The sequence below is a fragment of the Ambystoma mexicanum genome, chromosome 11 (genome assembly GCF_040938575.1).
Source record: "Ambystoma mexicanum isolate Mex_15411 chromosome 11, UKY_AmexF1_1, whole genome shotgun sequence".
Lineage (NCBI taxonomy): Eukaryota > Metazoa > Chordata > Amphibia > Caudata > Ambystomatidae > Ambystoma > Ambystoma mexicanum.
The window spans coordinates 423,057,355-423,083,283 of NC_090934.1; positions in this window are offsets into that span (position 1 = coordinate 423,057,355).

Here is a 25,929-nt window from a genome sequence, read left to right on the forward strand (position 1 = left end):
AGGACATATCCGTTCTGTAGGCTCATCTGTCGTATGGCCCTCAATTCTTCCTTGATAGCATTGAATCTCTTTATAGTGGTATTGATCGTCTGCAGGAGCTCCCATCTTGTGATCTGCAACCATTTGGCATTGCCCATCATCTGGATCCCAGGCATGAAGATAGTTGTGAAAATTGAGGCAGTCTTGCTGAACAGCCTATGCTCATACAGAATGGCGTCATATGCTTCTATTGACTTGGCTGAAAATAGTTCTCTCACCTTGTTCGGGTGAGAAATTCAAGCGATCTTCTCCTTCTCAAATTGGCATCTACCTTCGGAAATCCTCCAATGCTCAGGTCGATCTTAGGAATCACCAACGCTGGAACGTGGATAAGCACGAAGGAACATGTCTCTCCCCAATCCTTGGGCAGCTTCATGTAAGCCCTTGGCCCATAAACCCAATATCAATCCATTAGGACGGCTGTCCCTGCTCCCATTCTAGTAACGTCAACTGTATTTTTGCAGCCTATTTTATCTCCCACATGCTTCTTTTCATGTCTCCAGAAGCACAATGGTGCATTCACCAATTGGATCACAACCATACAACCTGATTCATCTTCTACCCATGTCAACAGCTTGACATGTTTGGCCCATGACTTCAAACATCCGTTGTTCACCATTTGCACCTCTTGTACATATTCTGGCTTTAATAGATGAGCTGGACAGGACATCAGTACCTCTTCCCATCCTTTCTTGGATTTCACTCATCCATAGAATAAGACTTGTGTTCACTCCCAACATCCAGGTGATCCAGCTATTTCTACTTTATGAAGGCAGTCCATTCTCTTCATTTCTTTAACGACGACCTCTTCCTGTCCTGTCGCCGGATGCGTAAGTATTTTGCTTTTCCATGCAGGTTCCTTTTCCATCTGTGTTGTTTTGATATAGTCGTCCTGGAATGGAAACAACAATTTCGATCTCCATTGCAAAGTGGCCCCACTTCCTTGAAACTGTCCTCTAGTCATGCATGCTGCGAGGTGACTGAGGCATCTGGCATTGTGTTCTGAAACCTCTCTAGAGATGAAAGTTCGTACTGTATTCAAGGCATAGGGTATAAGAGCACAGACATAGCAACTCTCCTTAGATGTTCTCTCTCCCACCTTTCTCATGTGTTGATACCACATGTTATTACCCAAGTGTGCTGCATTGTCTAAATAGGAATTTATCCCCTCACTATCTTCCTCTGCATTCCTCCTAATCCGCCCCTATGCAAGGTTTCTGTACTGACCACAAAGTGAATCAAAAGTAGTCTTCATAGTGGAGTGAACCAAAGGGACATCTGCCTTGATAGGACTCATGTGATAAAGTTTGTGAAACAGGAGAAACAGAAAGACAAAAAGAGTAATTGTACAGGCATACACTATTCATAATGCCATGGACATCCATCTCTCTCGCCATCCTGGTACTGGTTGTGCTCGTTCATTCCCTAAAATCGTGTTAACCTCATCAGTCCTCATTTCTAATATAATCATAAGAACATTCTTTTACTCCTGAAACTGTAGTATGTGCTGATTGATTGAGATTAACAGCCTTCTAATCAAAGGGCCATTTTTACGATCCTGTAGAAAAGTGTGAATATCAACGTCTCTTCTGACAAGAGCAGGATAAGGTTGAAGGATAAATACAAAAACAGCAAACACAAGCCAATGCACATCCCTGTCGGGTAGAACAATAGGGCTATCCAAACAGATACTCAGCTAGAAATGAATCTGAATATTGATTTTGTTTCCAGTTCCTTATTAAAAACTGTTGTTTACGCATAACTTTGACACATCCATGTAATTTCTAAAGTACATTTTTCAAGATTCCTGTGACTCTCAGCAAAGGGTTGCACTCTTGCTAAATATCTATAAAGTGTGTTTGTTTGTGTCACAGTCCAAATGCTCAATCTGCATTAACAGCTGGTAGCTTTATCATCCTTCTTCTTCATCATCGGTCAAGTCTGCACATGCTGAAATTCTTCTTCTTGTCTTGCTTCTAAATTGGCAACATTGACAGGGGTGGTCTCGCCTTTATAAGGTTTTATGTCATTTAAATGAAGCCATCTCACCTGCCTTGGACTTTTACTGCAGAGGGGGTTATATTTTCAATGATAAAGGGGCTATGGAAACGTGGCTCGTGCCACATTCGGTTGACGTTTTTTGTAGAACGGTGTCACCAATAAACAGTTAAGGTGCTGATAATAGTTCACATGATCCGATTGCTGGATTTTCTTTATCTGTGTTCTGAGACTGACACCCTGATGCATGTGTTAATCTGACATGAGAGAGATGCTAGAGGTCATACATTTCAAATAGTGATGTAACTCATCACTAACAATTTAGCTGTACTCTGGGCATCAGCTCTGCTCCTTGATGGAGGTGTAAGAGGCGTTCTCATTTTCCACCCTGTCACTAGTTCATGTGGGGGTGAGGTGATGGTATGAACCAGGCTGATTCCAAAGGGCATATACATCTAAGGGTAGGCAATAAAGCCATCCCTTCTTCAAAGTTAATTTTAATTTGGCAATCCTTTCTTTCAGGAGGCCGTTGAGTTTCTCACATAAACTGTTTGCTTGTGGGTGATAAGCAGAAGAAAACTTGTGTTTAATTCTTAATAGGAGCCTTATTTGTTCAAATGCTTCATTATCAAAATGTGGCCAATTATCGGATCTCAGTACCTCAAACACACCCCAACTTGAAAAGACCTTGCATATTAAAAACTTGCTGTGCAAATGGCATCAGGGTGTGTACATGGACCTGCCTCGATCCACCGAGAGAAGGGACACACCACCACTATCAGATGTCTGTATCCATTACATACTTGCAGCATGTCAACATAATCAATATGTAAATGCTGAAAAGGACCATTTGGTCAAGGTATTACCCCTCTAATCATTCTTAGTGTATGCCCAGCATTACATTTTTGACACACGATGCAGTTCACTATAAAAAAAAATGCAACATGTTCTAACAAATTTGGAATAAACCAGTCTTCCGCAGTCATTGCAGCAAGGCTCTCCCTAGGTACACGAGTGGGTTAATGCAGCTGTTCAAGCACTATTTTTAACAATGCTACTGGCATCACCAGCTTTCTAGTGCTATCCTGTCACCATAATGCTTCTGTGGAGGATAGAAAGCATCCCCTACGCTTCCATAATTCCTGCTCTTCCTGTGGTACACGTCTTGAATTTCCATTAATTGGGCCATTGATAATCTATTAAACACTTATTGCATCACAGTGACCATGACTACCTTCTCCCTTACTCTTGGAGTATCAAAACTCAAAATGTCTGAAGCATATGCAACCTTTTTGGCTTCAACATCTGCAGCTTAATTCCCACAAGAAATAAAATCTGTTTGATTAGTGTGAGCTGCAAATTTAATGATTGCTATTGCCACTGGGAGTTGTAGTGCCTTAATAAGCCTGTGCAATAAGGATGCATGCTACACTGGAGTGCCGTCTGCGCAGAGGTAGCCCCTCCTTTTCCAAAGTGCTGGCCCAGCATGTACGGTTGAAATGTAGGCAGAGTCGCTGTACACCGTCACTTCCTGCCCTTCGTTTTTCTGGAGTGTGACAATAAGTGCTACTAATTCTGCTGCTTATGCTGAAAAGTGGGATGGTAGCCTGGCACTTGCTACAACTTCAAGTTCCCCATTCAATCTATGCCTTACTACAGCTGTGCCAGAATGCCTTTCTCCACTAGTTTGATACATTTTTGAAGAACCATCAATAAAGAGAATTTCCCCTCCTGCCAAACCATTTTCCTTCACTCGGGGTATATCACCATTAAATTCAACATAATTAGCACAGACATGCACTTGATCACCTTCTGCTATTGGCTCAGCTACAAATGTGGCGGGGTTCACTATTTTACATCTGACAATTTTAATCGCTGGGTTCGAAATCATTACTTCATAAGCTGAGGCTCTCTGAGACATCAATGTACCTTTGGGTTTCTCTAGAATGGCAAACAGAGAATGCTCCACGAAGAGAGTCATAGAGCACCCCATAACAATACTTGTAGACTTCTCAATTGCGAACACAGTGGCTGCCAATGACTGTTCACAAGGAAAGTGTCCTTTCATGACTGGGTCTAGGATCCCACTGTAATAATGCTAAAGGCTTGTACCCCAATGTAGTTCTTTGTGTCAGTACTGCTGTCATGGCTGTCCCATTCATGTGCGAAAATAATTAGAGTTCCACAGCATAATTGGGGATTCCCAAATTATCTACCTTGTCTACCTTATATCCTTTGTCTGCTAAGATAGTCATTAACTGAATCAAGTCTTGTCTGCACTCATCTTCTCTGGCACTACAAATTAAAATGTCATGTACATATTGTATCACCATGCTCTTAAGATCAATGTCGCTTGCGTCCATCTGGAGGACTCTGTTAAAGAATGATGGGGACTCACAGTACCCCTGGGGCAAATAAGCGTGTTTCAGACAAGTTTGGCAGAACGTAAAGGATGTCAAATCTTGTGAGTCCTTGTGCAACGGGATCGAGAAAAACACAATCTTCAAATCGATCGCTGTGAGATATTGAGCTTCCACAGTGATACTGCATTGTATCATCACAGGGTTAGGAACTAAAGGAAACTCTGCCTATACAATCTGGTTAATTGGTGTCATGTCTTGTATACAATTCCATGATCCTCCCTTTCACTTTTGATAGGATACACCGCAGTATTGCAAGATGATTCTGATGGCTCCAGAATACCTTGTTTCATCAGTGCTGAAATGGTCTTAAATATACCCTCATCAGCCTCTCGAGACATGTGGTACTGTTTTGCTCGAGGTAAAATTGCCCCTGGCTTCAGCTTTATTTTGACTTCCCCTATCCCCTTTAACAATCCTACGACATAAGGACCTTTAGTCCATTGGATGCTTGGCACCTTTTCCAAATCCTCCTCAAAAAATGTTTGACGCTGCTGCATTATTGCCATTCACTGTGGAATGACAACCTTCATTTCCTTTTTCTCTATCCTAATCCAGTATGTGATGGTCATAAAGAACACTACTTCATCATCTGTTTGGTCTTCTCCAAATACGTCATCATCAGTAATGTCAGTCAATCTGTACCCTTTTTCGAGAGTTATTACTGTTCCCCATGGTCTACCCTCATCATCCGTTCCTTCGAGCATCGCCATTTCCCTTCGTACTATGGCTGCTTCTAGCTCTTTAGGGATTGCCTGTCCCCCCTCATTGTCCATAGATACCTGTGGTCTAAACAAAAACTCATCAGGTATTCTCACAGTTTTACCCACTAAGCCAAGTAGCCATGTAAGTAGAATGCTCCCCCCATATAGGAGAACCTCTGGCTCTACTGGAACGCCTTGCAGTGCCACTTGCCCTGTGAACACCATTATAAATTCACCCACATTTAAATAGTGTATCCCTGGAGTGGAGCACACTATTCCTTCATCAGTAAATTACATTGCTATGTTAAGGTTTGTCATCAAATCTCTCCCAAAATGTTAACTGTTGTCTGTCATGAATATAACAAAGGAACAGACATGTTACATTCTCCTATAGAGACTGGTAATTCATCAATAAAAGGAACTCGACTTGTAGCTCCAGAGAACCCTTGAGGATTCATGGCAATCCCCGACATTGGATATTTTCCCTCTCGTATACATGAACGAGTAGCCCCAGTGTATACTAAGAAAGAAAGAGATGTTCCTCCTATTGTCACATAGACCCTTGGTTCGTATTGGGGGTCTGGTGTCACAGATAGTACTGAACACATCAAGTCACCCTGTGAGCTGTCCTATTGTGGGTACAGGAATATGCCTGTTCCTTTAAAAGGATTTCCTCCTACCACAGTGGCACCTCCTATCGTAGGTGTCAGTAATTGTCCCGTGTTTGCATACTGCTGTGCCTGCATGGGGGCTTGTTGCGACTGCTCTTGTGGTGGATTCATTTGTACCTGCTGTGGTTGCTGTACATGCTGCACTTGCGGCGCTTGTGTCTGATACACTGTCTGATCTTGGGAAAATCCTTCCCTAGTTTGTGTGCAATATGGTGGAGGATAAGCTGTCCCCCCTCTTGACAATTGGCTATTCTGTACATTCCTTTGGCCCCCACATGTGCATGCAATGTGCCCTGTCATCCGACAAGTCCAGCATATTGGACTGATCCCCCTTGGTTAAATCCTGCTTGTGTGTGCTGATTCTCATTCTGTGCATTTTGAAACCCACCTTGATTATTTTGGAATCCACCTTTTCCTCTATAGCCCATACCTCTGTCTCTTGGTACAAACCCATAACCACCTTGGTTCACTGGGCACTGATTATTTGCCTGCAATGCACCTGCTTCCTGCATTCCCGGTCCTTGTCCGTTTGTCAGTACCGCCCCTTCTATAGCAAATGTTGACTGTTTCTTCTGAACTAACTTGCTCCCTCAATTTTGCTATTCTCATCTTTATCCTTATTTTTCTCTTGCAACAACCAACAGTGATGCACTATTGTCAGCTGTATTTCAGCCCATGGTTTTGCTTCCATTCCCACTTGCTTCAGCATCTGCCTCTGTACTGACTCAGGCAACCCTTGACATAAAATGTGGAAAAATAATGCCAGTATTTTTTCCAACGGCTCACGCATTTCAAGTTGCCATCGCTCTTGAATATCCTGAATGCAAGCAATAGGGTCTTCATATTCCTTCATCTTATGTGTCATAATTGCACCCATATCTGATGTGTCAGGATACTGCACCCTGGGATGCCACCAAACATCTGCTCTGCAATTAATAAGGCTTTACTCTCGAGACTAAATGGATCTTTTTCTTCTCTTCGTGATTGTAATGCTAGGGATGTATCCCCCTCCCGCTACTCCCATATTTGCTACCTTCCTTTAATTCCTGATAGGCTTTATCGATACTATCTCTGACACTTTCCATATCTAGGTTTTTTTCTTCTAATGCCACTCTAGATGCCTATGACGTTGCTCCCTTTATCAGAAGGTACTCTTCTATTCTGTCCCATCATATTGCTGGGCTGGCCCTACTGGTTCTTTGTGGATAAGGCTAATATCAAGGCCCAGCTGTCTCCTCTTTTGTTCTAATTCTTCATCTAGTTCCCTTCATTTCCTTGCCTACCATCTAATTCTCTCCTCCTCTTGTCTTCGTTCCACTCTCCTCACTCCTGCTCTTCTTTCTTCCTCCTCTCTTCACCTCTGTATCCTTTTGTCCCTTAATGTCTGCGCTTCTTCCTCCTCTCTCTTCCTTTCTCTTCTATTCCCATTTTCTATCGCTCTCAGCCTATTTTTGTACCTTCTCTGCTCTTCTGCCCATTCCTCCTTTTTCTCTTGATCTTCCTGATACATCTGTTCTCATCGCTCCCTCCTCTTTCTTTCATGCTCATCTTCTTTCAATCTTGTCTCCCGCTCCCGATCTTTTCCATTCTGTTTGTCCCTATCTTTTCTTTGCCTTACTTCCTCAATGCTTTTTTCCATCTAGCTTGAGTAATTTCTGACCTCCCATCCATTCCTTCTGCATGAGGATTAACTCGTCAACTTTATCCTTCTCCCCTTTCCATTACTTAATCTCTCTTTCAAATTATGTTGATGCATTCAATCGCTCACTCTTCTCTTCTTTATCTTGTATGATCTTAAAGATCTCCTCTTTTCCCTTATTCTCCTCTGGACTATCATCACTGCTATAAGTGGGTGGTTCGTATATCGGGTTACTATACCCCATCACCACTTTCAGTTCCTTTAAAGGATATAACCCTACTACTTCCGGACTGGCGCCTTTCGCTTCAGGTGAGGATAAGGGGAGCAGAGGGCTGAACACCTTCCTCCTCACACTGGCTAAGCATTCACTCCTCAAGTGGCGGATCAACCTTCTCTTCCTGGTACATCTTCCAAAGCTCTAGGATTGCTAATCTTTTCTCAAATATCTTCCCTGTGTACACAGCGTGCAAGTATGTGGTCATGTGTTGCAGTACTGCTATTGACAATGATCCCCCTTGTGGCCACGGAATGAACATTTTATCTGTCATGTCCTTCATCCATTGCGCTCTATACTGTTTGAGCTTGGGCATGTGCTTTGGCAGTGTCTTGCATAAGTGCATAAGAGGAGTGTCTCCCATTGTGACAAGTCTAAATTGACTGCCAATACTTTCCAGACTTTACAAAATTCTTTTACCACTTTTCAATATTTTTAAAACAATAAATATGAATGCACCCCAACATTCGCCACACAGGCCTCTACTTTTTCAATTATCTCTGTCTATCTCTGGATTGGTACCAACCACTTCAGTTACTATAGCTCCTTAACCTTGTCTCAATTCCTTCACAACTTTTATCACTTTTCAACACCTTTACTCAACACATAATACACTACAGACTAGTCAACTTTATACGTTTAATAAAAACACTGTGAACACCATTTTTCTCCCCGCCTCTATTCAATTACCCTGTCACTTATGTGAACCTGTTTGCACGTTGCCTATTGACTCCCTCTGGAGTGTAAGATGACTTCTTCTGAAGCTCCCTTGAGCCAGGCCTCTAGGCGCTCTCTCTTCACACAATATTTACCGTTACTTTAAATTATCATAACCCTGTCCCCTTAATTTGCCATTTCCCTTAGTCTACTCACCATTCATCCGTCAGTTGACTCAAGGCCTTCGGTATCGTCTCCTTCTCCAACCGACCACTTTCGCCTTCCGTCTGCAGAACGCCCATGGAAACCCATGGAAACCAGGCAGGGATTTCATCAAAGAGGGACCCTGCCCACCGTCTTGGTTCTTCTTGCACGATTTCTATTTGGTCGCTATTTGGTCGCTTTCCACCGGAAGCCCTGCGATCTTCCAGCTAGATGACGGAGGATGACCAATCGTCCGAAAATCTGGAAACAAACTAGTTTGGATCTTTTGGAACCATCCGACACTCCTACCACGGTGAACATATGGTCCTTTGGGTAGAATATCATGCAGTGGATGGGAAATAGAGTAACTCTTACACCAAATAACGGAACCAACTCAGGAAGATGGCAAGTTCATCTGTCTTATTAACAATTGTCTAAAACAGGGAGTTACAAAAGACATCAACGGATGTCACACGAGCATTCTCGAAGCATTTCATAAAAAATCACATTTATATAGTAAAAATTCATCATGCGTGATGTCATACTATGTGGCAAATAAGAAAATCTGACGTGGGTTGTGTTTGCTCAAGGGGAACATCTAAGTACACTATCGATATGTGGTTGAGTTGTGATTGGACATCTACCCTGAGGTGGACAACTCATGCCCACCCCTAGTGCAAGTCATCCTCAACACGTATTAGGTACATGGTGTATTATTGGCTCTCAAACTATAAGGCCCTTCATTACATATGGTCCTCTACAATTGGTTGGCACGCTCGTGCCAGTCTGGAACATTTGGCTCACTAGCAGCACGTAATCTCATACCACAGGAATCAGGCGGTGGACTTGACTGTCTGTACCTCCCCACCCAATTAGCCCATAATCTCTCATCACCCATTCCTTCTGCCATGAAGATTGTCTTTGAACTTGACCATGCAAAGTATCCTTGCCTCTGAGAATATATGGGAGTTCAGGCATATGCTATCGTAGTTCTAGAGCTGCATGCCAAACTCTATTTCCATCCTTGGTTCACATGACAAGAGACCGTAATTCGGGCCATTTTGCACCATTTAATTATCTTAAATGAATAAAACTTGGAACTCATGGCGTTCTTTCTTTTCACCTTAACAAGGAATGATTCAACATCTAACATTCACTGCCTTCAAGAATAGCCAGTCTTGGCTGCTTCAGCCTTGACACTAGGCCAGAGAGCCCATTCAACATCTTCCACGATCCCAGCTAATTCTTTTCTGTGGCACAGCTTTTGATCCTTCTCTCCATGGGATTGTTGAACTTACTGAAGTTGTGACACCGATGTCCATCTTCTATATAATGGTGACTCTGCCTGCAGTCAATTCAATACGCATAGCCAGCTTCTATGATCACTTAGTCTACTTGTGTTACTGCATCTGTACAGTTAGTGAACGATTTGCATTTTTCTGCAGTGCTCTTCAAATGTTCAATCTTCTTTTTGCATATGAAAGTTTACTTGATTTTTTACTTTGTCATCAGTTTCCATAAGATCCGTACATGTCTTCAGCCAGTCTTCTCCATGCGTCAAGTTTGTTTCTTGTGATGTCACCAGCTCCTTCTCTTTTTCTTTCATATTTCCTCAGGGTCTTCCTCCACAAGATTGTCATCGCTTCGGGAATACATCTGATAGGGTTTTCTCAGTGGGTACCTTCTTTTGAATATTCGCTGTGGAATGGTCACAACTGCTGGTGTCAAGCATGGCAACATTTCAGGCTTCCAGCATATGAATGTAAGGGAGGCGGGACTTCCTGCAGTAGTATTTGGCTGCTCCTCTTCATCCGGGACAACTGTTTACAGTGGTCATCTCTGCAGGGGGACCCCATTCAGGAAGTTACGAGCATGTGGTTTGGCGGCGACCATAAGTCTGGTCTGACTGTTGCTTCAAGGGAGACCTGCCGCTTTTAATCAGGAACCACAGAGAGCTCAATTAACCGGAGAGACACTTTGATCCACAACAGACAGGAAAATGGGTGGGACTTAGTAGTACATGTCACCTCTTTACCTTTTCAGTTGCAAAGCAATCACTGGGGCCTAGTTGGCTTTAAAATAGGGCTGAGCCCCTCTGTTAGCAGATCATCTGAAGACCTCGCAAGGAGTAACAAGAAGGACTCATTTGGACCCTGGCTGAAGGTACAGTCTGCCTTACAGCTTCCGCCAGTGAAGACCCTGCCCCTAAATATCTCCCAGGGAACAGAGGGATATACCGAACTTCGAGGACCCGTCCAGCAGCAGCTCCAGAACCGATACCCGGCCAGCACACAGCATGCCCTGCTAGGTTCTGCCAGCAAGCTTCCTAGGTGGAGAGTACCAACGAGTCTCTAAACAAAGGACAAGGCAGTTACTTGCAAACACTCTCCTCAGCTTTGGGCCATCCACCTTAAAGGATGAAACGAGTCCAGCGAAGAAGTTATGGTGAGTGCCATGACAAGCATCAAACCCTTTTCATCTTTTAAGGACATTTTTGAGGCAGTCACGCCCTCAAACCAGAACCGGCTGCACCACCGACCAATGTTCCAGATTCGCTAACCAACACTGAGACAACAATTCCTGACCCTGAGCCGCCATGTAGGCCAGCCTGCAGCTGTCCGTCCAGCCTCGCTCACCAAACGGCCTGCCGCCTGTTACCTGCAGCTGTTTCCTATCATGAACTCTGTCACAGGAGCTGCAAAGCATCCTGGATCTGACTGGACCCTGTCGAGCATCAAGAACATCCCAAGCACCAGGTACCTTGTGGTTCTGTCCCCCTGGTCCTTCTCTGAAGGCCCGTAGTGACATTTACAACCCCTTGCTGAAACCAAATATCCTTGAACACTTAGGACTGATTGCTTTACCGACTTCCATCCTGTCAGTATCCAGAGTGCATCCCTTTCCTTCATGAAACTGTCTGTCCTGTGGGTTCCTTCACGGGGTGGGTTGTATTTTGTAGTGTGCTAGAACTGTCTGTTGTAATAATTATACATAAGATATTTTTATACAACCTTGAATGGACAGTCCCTTTCATCACTGAGTAATAATTGTATGTTCGCTGTGTTGCAACTAACCAATGATCCATGACCATGCAGAGCTAAGCCTGCTGTTCCTTCCACGTTACCAAAATTGGACAAAGAGATTTATAACTTGCTTGTGTTTCCAATCTGTTCCGATCCCTTCTGGTGTACTAGAGGTGTGGGCTGATTGATGGTTTAGAAACCAATATTCATCCCTCGACTACTGGCGCCCGGAAGTTGATTCATCACAAAATTCCTTTTAAAAAACAGTTAATTTCTTTGCGGAGATACAATATCTTCCAGGAAAATTTTGGGGGATTTTAGAGATGTCAGTGACATTTTCCTCTAGAAAGGGGCGTGTAACATTCTGGCCTTCAGATTGTTTGGACTACGATTCCAATGTTCCCCAACATTGACTTTACTGCCTATGGTAGATGGGAGTTGAAGTCTAAAATAACAGGACAGACAAAGAATTGTCAAAGAAATTTGATGTACACCAACTCTGGCTATTTATCTGTGAGGGCACAGTGAAAATGTTTATATTTCTCAAACTGCACGTTGATGGGTCAATACAGTTTTGCCTCTTTCTACTGTAAGTTTTCCCTCCTGGTTGTTCCAAAGCATGCACTTGTAGAATGTAACCTGGGCTATTTCAGTGAGCTTTGGGTTAACATTAGAACCTGAGCTCTTGCTAATTCTTATAAATCAGAGAGCATTATTTGCAGGAAGGTAGACTTGGGTGGGACCATACATATACCTCCCCAACTTTGCCATACTTTAAATACTTCTATCAGTTTAATGGCAGGTTTTAGATGCCCCAATTTAATTTTGGATATGTATATCAAAGACCTTCAATAGAGCCGGTCTCTATCTGACATAGGCCTCAAATTGTGAAAACCATGATGAGGGTTAATCTGCATAAAGACTGCCTCTCAAACACTTTCACTGAATTTAGGGTACCACGCTCTCTCTCATTCTCAAAATTTGCACCCATCTTAGTTGTTTTCATTTGCTAATTACCTACATTTCTGTGAGCTATAGAGATCAATGTAGCACTTCTAGTTCCAGGTGGCTTTGAAGATAATTAGAGGGTACACATTTTTCTAACCAATTCAAAGAATCCTTTGTTGTCAGGGCAACATTGACAGTCAAATGGTACTCTGGCAGTATGTCCCTCATTCATCAATATTAGAGTTAACATTTTAGCAGTGTGTCCATGCAAGGCTATGTCCCACCTGCAAGACAACCCTCCGAAGACATAACCTAACCACAGGATGACTGTTGCTGGAGACATCAGTTAGCCATAGCATGATTGTCAAGGCAACCAAATGTTCCTAGTGACTACTTGTCCCTTGAAAAATCAAGTTACTGAAGAGCAGGGTTTGCAACCTTTTGCTCTCCGGATGTTTGGATTGCAGCTACCATCCGCCTTCGACAGCATAGTCAATGTTGAGGGATCATCTGTGTCATAGTTCAAAATACCCGGAGAGCCAAAGGTTGCAGACCCCTGCTGTAGATCAACTGTCACAAGTGAGATTCCCTGGATTTCGGCTGGTCATCCCAGGAGGCTTCAGTTTACTGCAGGATTACCCATCTGTGTGATACTAACTTACTGGGCCTCATTCCGACCCTGGCGTTAACCAAGGCGCTATTAGCGCCTTGGTTGACGCCGTTATTTTTCCGACTCCGCCATGGTGAATGGCAGAATTACCGCCCCATTCCAAGGTTGGCGGGGTCGGTAATTCCCCATTCACCATGGGCCCTTCCCCATTCCCATTTATGCCCCATAGGGCTCAATGGGAATGGGGAAGGCGCTAATTACGGCACCGTAAATTACGGTGCCGTAATTAGCTCCTAGGTCCCTTTGCGGGTTGGTTTTTTAACGCCTGCAAAAAGCAGGCGTTAAGTACCAACCCGCAAAGGGAACTCAGATTAGGGCGGTAAGGGTTTAACGGCACCGGTCTCGTTACCGGTGACCGTTAACCCTTACCGCCCTACTCGGAATGACCCCCACTGTGTGGTTATTTCCAGAAGGGATCATCACCAGACGAGCGATGACCGTACGACTGGGTTGTCATCCCATGAGATATCTCCAGAGATGATGACCAAATAGGAAGGTGATATTAGGTTATCATTGGCTATCACACCAAGTGGCACTAACTTGTAGATCAGGTAATTCTAAGCAGCTTAATACTAAAAATGAGTTGCCCAGAGAGATGAAGATCACAGGTATAGAGCTTCAGCCAAACTTTATTCTTAGCTTAGTCAGGAAGGTCATGACTGGCTTTCGGATAGGTCATCGATCGACCACCTTTAAGGACTGTACTCTCTACCATCATCCTCCATGCACGGGTCTGGTGAAAGCTGTGATATGGTTTACCCAACAGAAAATATTCCAGAACAATGTCTCTTCATCAAAGGATTTTCTCCTCAGTGGGCCAGCTTCTTGTGGAGTCCAGCGTTGTGTCTAACTGAAAAATGTCATGGTCCCTCAGGGGGTGGGGGCTCAGCTTCTCAGCATACGTGTTGTCTTGAAAGGATTGTCTCTTCGTTAATTCAGAGGTTTGTGACTCATTTCACCAGCATGAAATGCTCTCTCCAAACGATGTCTCATAACTTGTTCTGAGATTTGTGACTTAGTCTCTCATCACTCCCCACTTCCTCAAAGTGAATGTCTCTGAACTCACAAGGGGATGTAGTTCCTTAGCATGACTGTCTTTCAATTTGTTATGGAACTCATGATTCAGTTTTCCAACATGCAGCCATTTACTTTATTAAATTGATCTCAACTTGCTTTGGGACTTATAAATCAATTTACCAACATTCAGCAGTTTCTTAAACCTATTGTCTCTCCATGCACGTTCAGACGTATACCTCAGTTTCAGACAAGAGGTGGTTTCTTAGACTAAATATCTCTTAATTTGTAAGGGTCTTTTGGCTCAGTTTCCCAACATGCAGCAATTTCTTAGACTACATTTCTCCCAATTCTATGGCATGGCACGGAAGCTTCCTATTATGTATCTAACTTTTTATTCCATCATCAGAAGTAAGAACTTAAGAGAAAAAGAAAACTACTGCTCCACAGCCTGGCAAAGATAAGTCCCTGTATGTTAATTTACCTGATGTAGGAGCTGGTTGTTGCAGGAGGTTCATTGGGCCTAAGGATAACCGCAATATTCTTTTAATGAGGGGTGCAGCGTTGTGGGGCGTTCAAGGGAGGGTGAGACGGTACTGAACAGGTCAGAATAGCATGTCTGTCAATTACTAATTATCTGTTGATACTCTCCTTGGGCTCCGGTACAGTGAGAGCTCCGGTGGGTTAGAGGAAAGGACACTGCCATGTGGCGCTCGCTCATGTGCACCAAGGTAGTTTATATGCTGGTTAGTGTTCAGGCTGTGCAGCAGACTTATGCAGGAGGGAAAATGTGTACATATTTTCAGATTATGGCCCAGGATGTACATGTGGGTGATATCCCTTTAGGATATTTGTTGTCAGAGGACGTGGGGTAGAGGAGGTAGCTTTAGAAAATGAGGTCTGGCAGGGTCCATTTATTTTCTTTGTCAATTCTTCCCCATCTGACGCAGTAGAAAAGGCCATGGACCAGAAACACTCCTGTTTGTTCCAGACTATCCAGTCTTTAGTGTCCCAAGCAATAGTTTTGCGGGTTCCAAGCGAATCCCATGACACGCTGGACTCAAGGGCCAGGGGCGGGTGATGGAGGTCAGGGTCCAGTTCTAGAGCCCCTCTTAAGAGGAAACTCCGAGAACAGGTGACTCACTGTGGTGGTATTCGTCTGCTGTGACCCCAGGGTAGGGACGACACTGGGATTGTCCATGGTTGAATTACTACAGGTAATTGTTAGACCCTGAGGCCTGGAGAGGGACCAGAAACAGGCTAGACCCATCATCAGGGGACCCAGGCTTGGTCCTCTCAGTACACTACTTGGAGCACATTTACTGGGGGATCCAGTATCTTTGGATTGAGATTTTGATCCACTGGGCACAGTGAAGATCTTTCTGGGTTGCAGGGTATGTTAGGGAACCCAATGTTCAGCCCAAATGTAATTATAGTCCCCAACTCCAGGTAATTAGTCCCTTCACAGACCATAGGATAATATGGGGGTGCATCTTTTAGTCACAGGATTACAGCTAGGAATGAGTGATTAATGCACTGGGCCTTCCCTTCCTCGTAACAGGGCTTCTACTCCGATGGTTGACCCTAAAATAGTGACATTTATTTCTGAATATGAGAGAGATGTGTCAAAAGGGGGGACAGGGCATAGCAATAATATCAAGATAGCATGCTTAATACAGTAGACCCTCTTTTTAAGATCCTAGACTTAGTTGAAGAGGCAAATGGAACAGGGCATTTTCTAGGCCCTCTACAGATCAGCAGTTTGGCTCAGAATTCCATTTGTTTTTAGGGGACACCAATACATCCACGATGCAGGAGAGAAGAAAATACATCCTGCTTAAAATAAATGCCAAACTTGGGGGCATGGGAGATTTCAAAGAGGCTGAGAACTCTGAAACTATCCTTTTTGGTGACGATTCTGTCAAGGATCTGAGAAGACATGTGAATACCTTTCTTTACTAGAGAAAGTACAGGTCTTCCTGAAGAAGATGCTTCTTCATTTGTTTCCACAAGAACCTGCCATGGCAGGAGTGGTTCGGCCGGCTGAGGTGATCGTGTCTCAGGTCATTATCATCTCTAGACAGTCAGAATCCAAGGTCCAGAGACCAAGGCATCCCTTCTTCCCACAGAGAGATCAGTCAAGCAGAGGTAGAGGCTTCAGAGGAGGCCGGGGTGGAGCAGCTTTCTCCAGGAGTGAGTATTCCACTCCTCCAACACAATGGAGGGCCTTGTAGGAGGGTGTCTATGATTCTTCAAAAAAACTGGTCATGTGTTTCTGAGGACAGTTGGTTCCTTCAAACTATAAGAGGGTTTCATCTAGAGTTTGTGGAGCCTCCGTGGCCAAGATGCCCCAGAAAACCATAGGTTAATCATTATGGAGGTCAGGAGCCTTTTGGAAAAACTGGATGTAGAAAGGGCAAGGATAAACCCATGGGGATTCTTCAGCAATAACTTCCTAGTCAGGAAGAAGGACAAGGGTTTCAGACCAGTGATACACTTAAGAGTTCAATAAGTTAATTCTCTATGTCACTTCAAAATGCAGATGATAACAACTGTCAAGGACATTTTGAGGCCACTGGATTGGTTCAAGAGGCTATATCTCAAGGATCCTTGCCACATGTTCCCTATATCAAGCCTCACAGAGGTTTTCTGCAGTTCCATTGAGAAGGTAAGTGTTACCAATATTTGTCCTTCCCTTTCATTTGCCATCAACTACTTGGTACATTACCAACCTTCTCAGACCAGTGGCAACATTTCTCAAGGCCAAAAGGGTCTGCTTGATTATTTGGTTGATATCCTTATCATAGGTGAGTCAGGTCAAACTACCCAGTCCCACTGCAGAATTGTGGTGGGTCTCCTCTGGCCTTGGAGTTTGTAAGAAACCTTCAGAAATCAGACTCGGTGTCATTTGATAAACTCCAGCTGGGCTCTGAGCCTGCTGCCCAGGAAACTGTGTGTCATTCTAATAGCCCTTTTGAGAACTTTCAGGTTATCAAGAGTGTCAGTCAGGCATTTCACCGGGATCATCAGGCTTCTTTCATCATCTATCCAGGCCATTTTTAAGCCCCCTTGCATTATCAAGCATTACAGAGGTTGAACATGTAGTCTCCTTGGGCAGTATTAGGTTATGCTGGTTGGGTGCCACTTCCTACTGATGCAAGAGAAGAATTGAACTGGTGGGTAAAACACCTCGAGCAGAAGGGCTACCTTTGTGACATCCCCCAGTTTTCAGTTAGAATCAGATACAAGCCAAGGGGAATGGGGCGGCAGGTGTGTACAGCCTTGACTAGAGGGCTATGGTCTCTGCAGGAGTCATGTTGGCACATACATTTTTTTGAGATGCTTGCAGTTTCTTTAGCGATCAGAAGCTTTGCAGGCCAGTTCTCCCACTGTGTGGTGCATCTTCTCATGAACAATGCAACTGTGGCCCGCTACATCAACAAGCTGGGAGGATCCGGTTTTGGTCTATTTCAGGCCTGGAAAAAACATTCTGGGAGATCTGCATTTGATTTCACATCAAAGTGCAAGCAGAGTATCTGCCTTGATTCCTCAATCTTGCAGTGGATTGGGGCTCCTGTCAATGGAGGGATCAAGCGACTGGAGCCTTCACCACCCTCTATTTCATGAGTTACAAGCCTTGTTTGCCTCATGGTTGAACATTCTGCTGCCAAACATTTTCATTTGGAGGCCAGACCTGTTCACCAGGGCGACAGATCCATTCTTAGAACCATGGAGACAATATGCATTCCCTCGTTTTGCCATGATCTAACAGACTCAGGTTCCATCTGCATTGTAACACTAAGGGCAGATCTAGTGTAATTTATTTGCCTGCATTACCAGACTGTCCACAGTGTTGTGTGGTTCAATGTCTTAGGGCTTATGTGAGTAGGACACTGGCCCTTCAGGGTGCGGCAGATCAACTCTTCATCTCTTTCTGTGGGCACTATCACGGTGTATCTTCTCCCACACTGAGCAAGTAGGCTTGCAGTGCTATGGGGCAGGCAGGTATTGATGTCTCTTTGTTCGGGGCTCATTTCTCCAGAGGGGCTATTGTTTCCAAGGCATTCTGGGCAGGGCAAGGCTGGGAAGCATTTTACAAGTTGTAGATTCGTATAATGCAGGTACGTTTCATCAGTTTTACTGTAAAAATATTTTGCATGCTTCACGGAACGTGCTAGAAGGGCTTTGAATGTGTATAATAGGAAGGCTCCGTGCACTGCCATAGAAAGTTGATTGCTCCTAGCTTATGACAGGATTCTGTTAATGGCACAGAGGTGAGTATTCTCCTTCCCAGGTATCCTTCCTCATGGCTCTCATTATGTCTTTTAGTGAATGGCGACTTCCCGGGACAGTCCTTTTACTGAGGGATGTCTGGGGTCCATGTGGTGATCCCACTGGTTGTGGACTATTTGGCTGATGTTGCAATTTCTACCGGAAGGGACATTAGAAGACTGGCTCTATGGTCACAGAAGAAAAGAGGAAGGCCTGCTGGCTTTTAGGATACTTAAAGGGTACTCATATGAATTGATGGAGGGTCTCCTGCTCTACTTGTAGTTTTCCTTTTCTGTGACATTTTTACTGCTGTGGCATAGTACTCGCCTCCATCCCATTAATAGAATCCTGACTCTCCATCACAAGCTAATAGCAATTGGAATTTGGTGTGGGTTTTAAAATTCAGTTTCCCAACAGGCAACCATTGTCTTAACTAAATGTTTCTTAGTTTGATCTGGGTAATTTGACTCAGTTTCCAATCATGCAGCAGTTTCTTAGAATGAGTATCTTTCAAATGGTTACTTGCCAAATTGCTTATCGCCTTCTTTCAACCACAACCTTCATCTTTACTCCTTAACCTGCCTTTATATCCCCCTTGCAGTTTACTTCCCAAAGCCCTCTGGGGATACTCCTCTCAGCCAAACTTTCAACTTTACTCGTTGGCCTTTGAACCTGCACCTCCACGACTTGCCTTCATTCACTCCCTTGGATGGAGGTGGTTGTTCTTCCACATGGGCTCAACTCTTTGGCCTTCATCAGACTCTCACTGCTTTTTTGTTTCCCACATCTGTCAGCCATGAAGATTCATCTTGTCCACTTTGCTTCTCGGTGGTCTGCCTTTTCACATCCTTACTGCACATGGCCTTGGTCTCTGACATCCAACAGAGCATTCAGTCTGGATCAAGGTTTTCTCCAGCTAACTGTCTATAGTAGGACACTGCTTTGAGGGTTTTGCCTCTGTTTGATGGGATTGCACCTCACCCCTCCAACACACCATGGCCATGTAAGTGCAGGTGGAAAATGAACCACTCCTTCCCGATGGGGCCTTTACAGGTAGCTGCCATACAAATTGTCTCATTTATTCACGAAAAGGGAAAAAGACCCTTGTGGGCCTTCTTTGTTCTCCAGTAGGTCAATGCATCACAGGGTGCATGGGAGGACAGGGCTCAAGTGTCTGCAGACCTGAAGTTGTCAAGAATGCATCAATTAGACTTAACAGGACTGGAAGGAATGGGGGTGAGGGGCAGGTTTGATTACTACCGAAGACTAGTGCGGTAGTCCACAAATTCTAGGGTTTCCAATATTTCTGCTGTCTTCCTGGGTAGGGTAGCAGGACACCCTGTCCATCCTGAATCTAACCGCACTTTCACACATGCTCTTCTGAAGAGTTGCTGAGGATCCAACAAAGTCAAAGAGATCAAAGCACCCACTGGGGAGATGTGAATTCCAGCAAGCTGACTGACATCCGGTGTCATCCGACCTCTTCTTTGTATTCTGCGCCATCTGTGCACCCCCTTGCCTGTAACAAGATCAAAAGATCAAGACTCTCCCAACCACTGGAGGTGGTCTAGACTAGGGACATAGTTGGTTCCACCTTCTGGAGGTGCTGCTGTGAACCAAAATGCATCCTAAGAGACTTGCATGGTGACAAGTGGTAAAGTTCCTTAGGGATGGGGTTTGAGCCACATCATGCCAAGCTTAGGGGAGTTTGAGGCTCCCCTTTCCTTTGCTACACCTCTAGATGTCGAAGGTACTCAAGGAGCTATGCATCAGCACAAGCATCTACTGCTCTTTCACTCTGAGTTTACTCACTTGATGAATTAGCAGTGAGAACAACGCTGATCTTAGCTAGGTAAATTAAGGCCTGTGACGTTTCCTGACCAGTAGCAACCGCAACGCATGTTCTGAAATGTGCCCAGCTGCATCTCTGCCCTTAATGTAAGAAAAGCTTTTCAGAAGAACTGAGACTAAATGTAGATTCCAGTGCCAGGAGCCACACAATCCCGAGGATGACGAGGTGCCCCACCTCTCATGGCCCAGGTCTTCCATTGCTCTCACTCAGCAAAATATCCCAGTAAAGTTAAATGTCGAATATATGCAATTGTATCCTGCTCAGCAAAGTAACCTAATAGAGATAAAAATCTAATGGATGCAATGGTGGGCCGCTTAGCAAAGGGTCAGGATAAAGTTAAAAATCCAATAGGTACAAATGTACCCTGCTCAGCAAAGGATCCAAATAGAGTTAAATATCTAAATATACAGTAGATCCAATGGTACTCTGCTCAGAAAATTATCTAAATAACATTACATGTCTAATGGACGCAATAGTACCCTGCCCAGCAAAAGATCCAAATAGAGTTAAATATCTATACATTGTTACCCTGCTTAGCAAAGGATCACAACAGCATTACATATGTAACGGATGCAATGTTATCCTGCTCAGCAAAGGATCCAAAAATAGAGTTAAATATCTAATGGATGCATACGTTGTTGCCCTACGCAGCAAAGCAGCAGAATAGCATTAAATATCCAATGCAAGCAATGGTACCCTGTGCAGCAAAAGATCCAAAAATAGAGCGAAATATCTCATGGATGCATACACTGTTACACTGCTCAGCAAAGAATCAAAATAGCATTAAATATTGAGTGGATACAATGTTCTCATGCTCAGCAAAGGATCCAAAAATAGAACTAAATATCTAATGGGTGCATACACTGTTTCACTGCTCAGCAAAGAATCAAAATAGCATTATATATCTAATGGATACAATGTAATCCTGCTCAGCAAAGGATTCAAAAATATATTTAAAAATGTAATGGATCCATACATGTTTACCCTGCACGGCAAAGCATCAGACTGCCATTAAATATGTAATGGATGCAATGGTACCCTGCTCAGCAAAATATCCAATTAGAGTTAAATATCTAATGGATGAATACACTGATACCCTGCTCAGGAAAGCATTAAAATAGCATTAACTATCTAATGGATGCAATGTTACCCTGCCCAGCAAAGGATCCAAATAGCGTTAAATATCTAATGGATGCATACATTGATAGCCGGCTCAGCAAAGGATCAAGATAGCATTAAATATCTAATGCATGCAATGGTACCATGCTCAGCAAAGGATCTAAACATGTCATTAATGCAATGATACCTTGCTCAGCAAATGACCAGAGTAGAATTAAACATTGAATGTATGCTGCGGTGGCCCGCTTAGTAAAGGATCCCGATAGAGTTAAAAATCCAAAAGGAGCAACAGTACCCTGCCCAGCAAAGGATTCAAAAAGAGTTAAATATCTGAATATCGAGTGGATCCAATGGAACCCTGCTCAGAAAATGATTTAAATAGCATTCAATATCCAATGGATGCAATAGTACCCTGCTCAGCAAAAGATCCAAATAGATTTAAATATCTAATAGATGCATAAATGGTTACGGTCAGCAAAGGATCAGAATAGCATTAATTATCTAATGGATGGAATGGTACGCTGCTCAGCAACGGATCTAAATTACTAATGTAGAGGAGGAGCCAAGTGCCTCTACCGGAAGTCCCGTCCCTATTTTGCCTATATGTCGGAAGCGGAAATTGTGACATGCACAACGCCAATAATGATCTCTATACCCCGAAGAATCCTCAAAACAAGGTATCCATTGAGAAAGCCCTATATGATGTACCCGCAGAGAAATGACAGTCTCTTAAAGGAGGTTCTGGAATAAGTGTGAAGATGAATGAAAGAGAAGACTGGTGACGTTGCATGAAGCAGAAATGATGCACCCAGAAGAGATTCAAATGAAGAAGGTGAATAGACCTTATAGAATCTGATGGCGAAGTGAAGAATTGAGCAACATTTCATGTGCGGAATGAAGCACTGAAGAAAATGCAAGCCGTTTTATAATTGCTTAATTACAGATGCTGAAACGCAAGTTGACTAAGTAATCATAAAGGCTGACTATATGTAGTGAATTGACTGCAGGAGGTGACGCCGATATATATATATATATATAGAATCTGGATGTTCCACGTCGTGTTTTAGCAAACTAGGACCCCATGAACAGAAGGGCTAAAAGTATGCTGCAATAGAAGAAAACAGCTGACGATGAGGGAAGATTCGAGAAAGCTTGTCTGTCCCAGTATCAAGAGTTAGGGCAGCCAAGAAACTGGTTATCTATACAAGAAGATATAATGAACGTGAGAAGCGAGGCAAGCTCCTGTTGAGGTGTAAAGGAAAAACACTAGAAGTGCCAGGTTTTATTCATTTTTAATAGTGTTAAATACCATAGAAAGAGCTCAAACACAGTCTCCTGTCACATGGTCTAAATGAAAATAGACTTTGGACAAGCTACACCAAGACATGAAGATAAGACCATGCTCACACTCCGTTCTATTCTCAGGTGCAGTGATACTTTGCAAGGCTGAGTTAAAAGACAATTTGAATGGCAGACAGCAGGAGTGATGATGGATAATGGGCTAATTGGGTGGGGAGGCATGGTCAAGTTCATCCACAAGCACCTGGGGTTCCAGCTTGTGTGCTGCTAGCGAGTGGAATATTTCAGAAGGGTACAAGCATGCCAACCAATCACAGAGGGCCACATAGCAAAGAGCCCTATAGTTTGAGACCCAATGAAATGTTCTGTATTTTATGACAATGAAGATGACTTGCAATAGGGGTGGGCATAGCTGTCCACCTGACCTTAGAGACCCAACCACAATTCTATCCCCCTAGAAAGTATACATAGATGTTCCCCGTAGACCAACCACAATCCAACTTAGGTTTTCTTATTTTGCCACGCAGTATGAAGTCAATGTTGACAGGTTTTCACTATATAACTGTGTTTTTTCATGTAAATGGTTGATAGACTTGAACAAACATCTGTTGAAATCCGTTGTACTCCCTGTTTTAGATAATTGTTATTAAACAGCTAAAGATTTGCCAACTTCCTGAGTCGGTCTTATTATTGTGTAAGAGTAAAATCTGTATCCCCATCCATCCCATACAGCGCTATCTCGCTTAAAAAGACCTACGGATTCACATGGTAGCAGAGGGAGGATGGTTTGAAGACCCATTGACTAGTAGGTTTCCAGTAATTTGGATGATCGGCCACCCTCTGCCATCTAGCAAGAAGATCACAAGGTTTCCTGTGGAGAGAGGCTGATATAGAAAACATGCAAGAAGATCGATATAGGTGGGACGGGTCCCTCTTTGACAAAATCCCTCCTGGTTTCCACAGGTGCTGGGCGGACAGAAGGTGACGGTGGTTGATTGGAGGAGGAGAGACAATACGGAAAGCCTTGACCTGAAGAGCGAATGATGAGTAGATTGAGGGAACTGGCAAAATAAGGGAATGGGATTGTGGTAAAATAGAAATGTAATGGGGGGTTGTCTAGTATAAACGAAGAGCATTTAGTATACAACTAGAAGCATTTAAATGAGGAGCATTTTATAGAGCCCCGTTTCTTACCTCAAGGCAGGTCCAGAAGGAGTAATTTCAAAACCCCAAGGGGGTAACTAAGCGGCACATAAACAGGTTTATGATAGGGAATGACTCAAACGCCCATTCGAGAATTTAGCTGAAAAGGAGTACCATGGTGTATGTGTGAAAAGTCGACTAGTCTGTCTGTTTGTGTATTTTGTAATTAAAAAGAGGTGCCAAAGAGTGACAAGAATAAACTGTGAGATTAAAGAAGAAATACAAAATTACTGGGCCACATTACAACTGTGCCTGTCCTGTAACAACGGTGCAGTTAGGCCTACCAGCACCGTTATTACCAGACCGGCACAGTACAACTCTGCGGCAGGGTGCAGTCCCGCACATCAGGGTCAGATCTGGCGGGCCAAACAGCACCCACCCACAGAGTTTCAGGGAAGCACCGGCACCGTTATTAACGGTGCCGGTGCTTCCGTGGTCCCCATTCCCATTCAGTCCTATGGGATTCAAATGGGAATGGGGATTTACACTTTACCGGCGCCTGACTTTCTGGAACAACGGGGTTGTAATCCCCGGTGTTACCGGCAAGCCAGGCACCGGTAAATCTTGCAAGTCCGGCGGCAACCCGCCGGTAGCACGGCAGGGTTACCGATGGATTTGTAATGAGGCCCACTGTCTACTTCAGGTCATTGTCGGTGCCGACCGAAAAGGTAGATTGAGATAATTGAGAAGTAGAGGCTTTGAGCAACGAAGGTTGGAGGTCGCTCATATTTGTTGTTTTTCTGAAACGTATCTGTGTAACTAACGGTGAGTATTGACTGTCAATTGAGACTTGTCACAATGGGGGCTGTTTCTCCACTGATGCACCTGTGTAAAATGTTGCCAAAACACGAGCCTAAGCTCAAACAGTATAGTGCAGAGTGGGTAAAGGGCATAGCAGACAACATTTTCATGCCATGGCCACAAGGAGGGTCGCTGTCAAAAGCGGTTTTGGAGCACATGACCACATACTTGCACGCTGCGTACACAGGGAAGAAATTGGAGAAGAGGTTAGCTATTTTAGAACACTGGAAGATGTACCAGGAGGAGCGGGAGCATCCCCCGCCTGAGGATTGGATGCTTAATCAGTGTAGGGAGGAAGGTGTTGAGCCTTCTGCTCCCCTTACCTCACCCAAAGTAAATGATGGCAGTACAGAAGACGCAGGATTGTGTCCGTTAAAGGAACTAAAAGCTGCGACAGGATATAGCAATCCGATATATGAACTGCCTGCCTACAGCAGCGATGATAGTCCAGAAGAGACTAAAACAAAGGAGGAGATCTTTAAGATCTTGCAGGACAAGGAGGAAAAAAGTGAACGATTGAATGTGACCACAGACATAGAACGAGAGATTAAGAGATGGAAAGGGGAAAAGGATAAAGCTAAGGAGGTAACCCTCATAAAGAACAAATGGATGGATGGACAGATATTGCTCAAGATCGATGGGAAAGTATCGAGGAAGTTAGGCAAAGGCACGATCAAGACGAACAGGATAAAAAAGACAGGGAACGAGAGAAAAGACTCAAAGAAGATGAGCACAAGAGAAAGTGTTAAGGTAATTTCGGGTGGTCGGCAGAGCCATACCTGGGGTCCGCGGACCTCCCGCTCTCGGAAGGCCCTATCTCCTTCTGCGTCCCAAAGAAGTAGGAGGCCCACACAAGAGCAATAGTTACTGCTGTTTTATTGCAAGAAAACAGACACGGACAGATATGTGGAGCGTAGGTTCCAAGCAATTTCTCATCGTAATCGAGCTTGCAGGCCCATTTTGTATCTAAGTGACGTAACAATGTGCGTCATCTGCGAAAGCTCATTCCCACACCTACCGTCCCTCCGGATTGGCTCCCCGAGTGGTAGGTTCAGTATAGGACCATATAGTAAAAGGGTTTATTGGTAGTGTAGAGGTCAGGTGGTACGCTTGGTTCGTCTC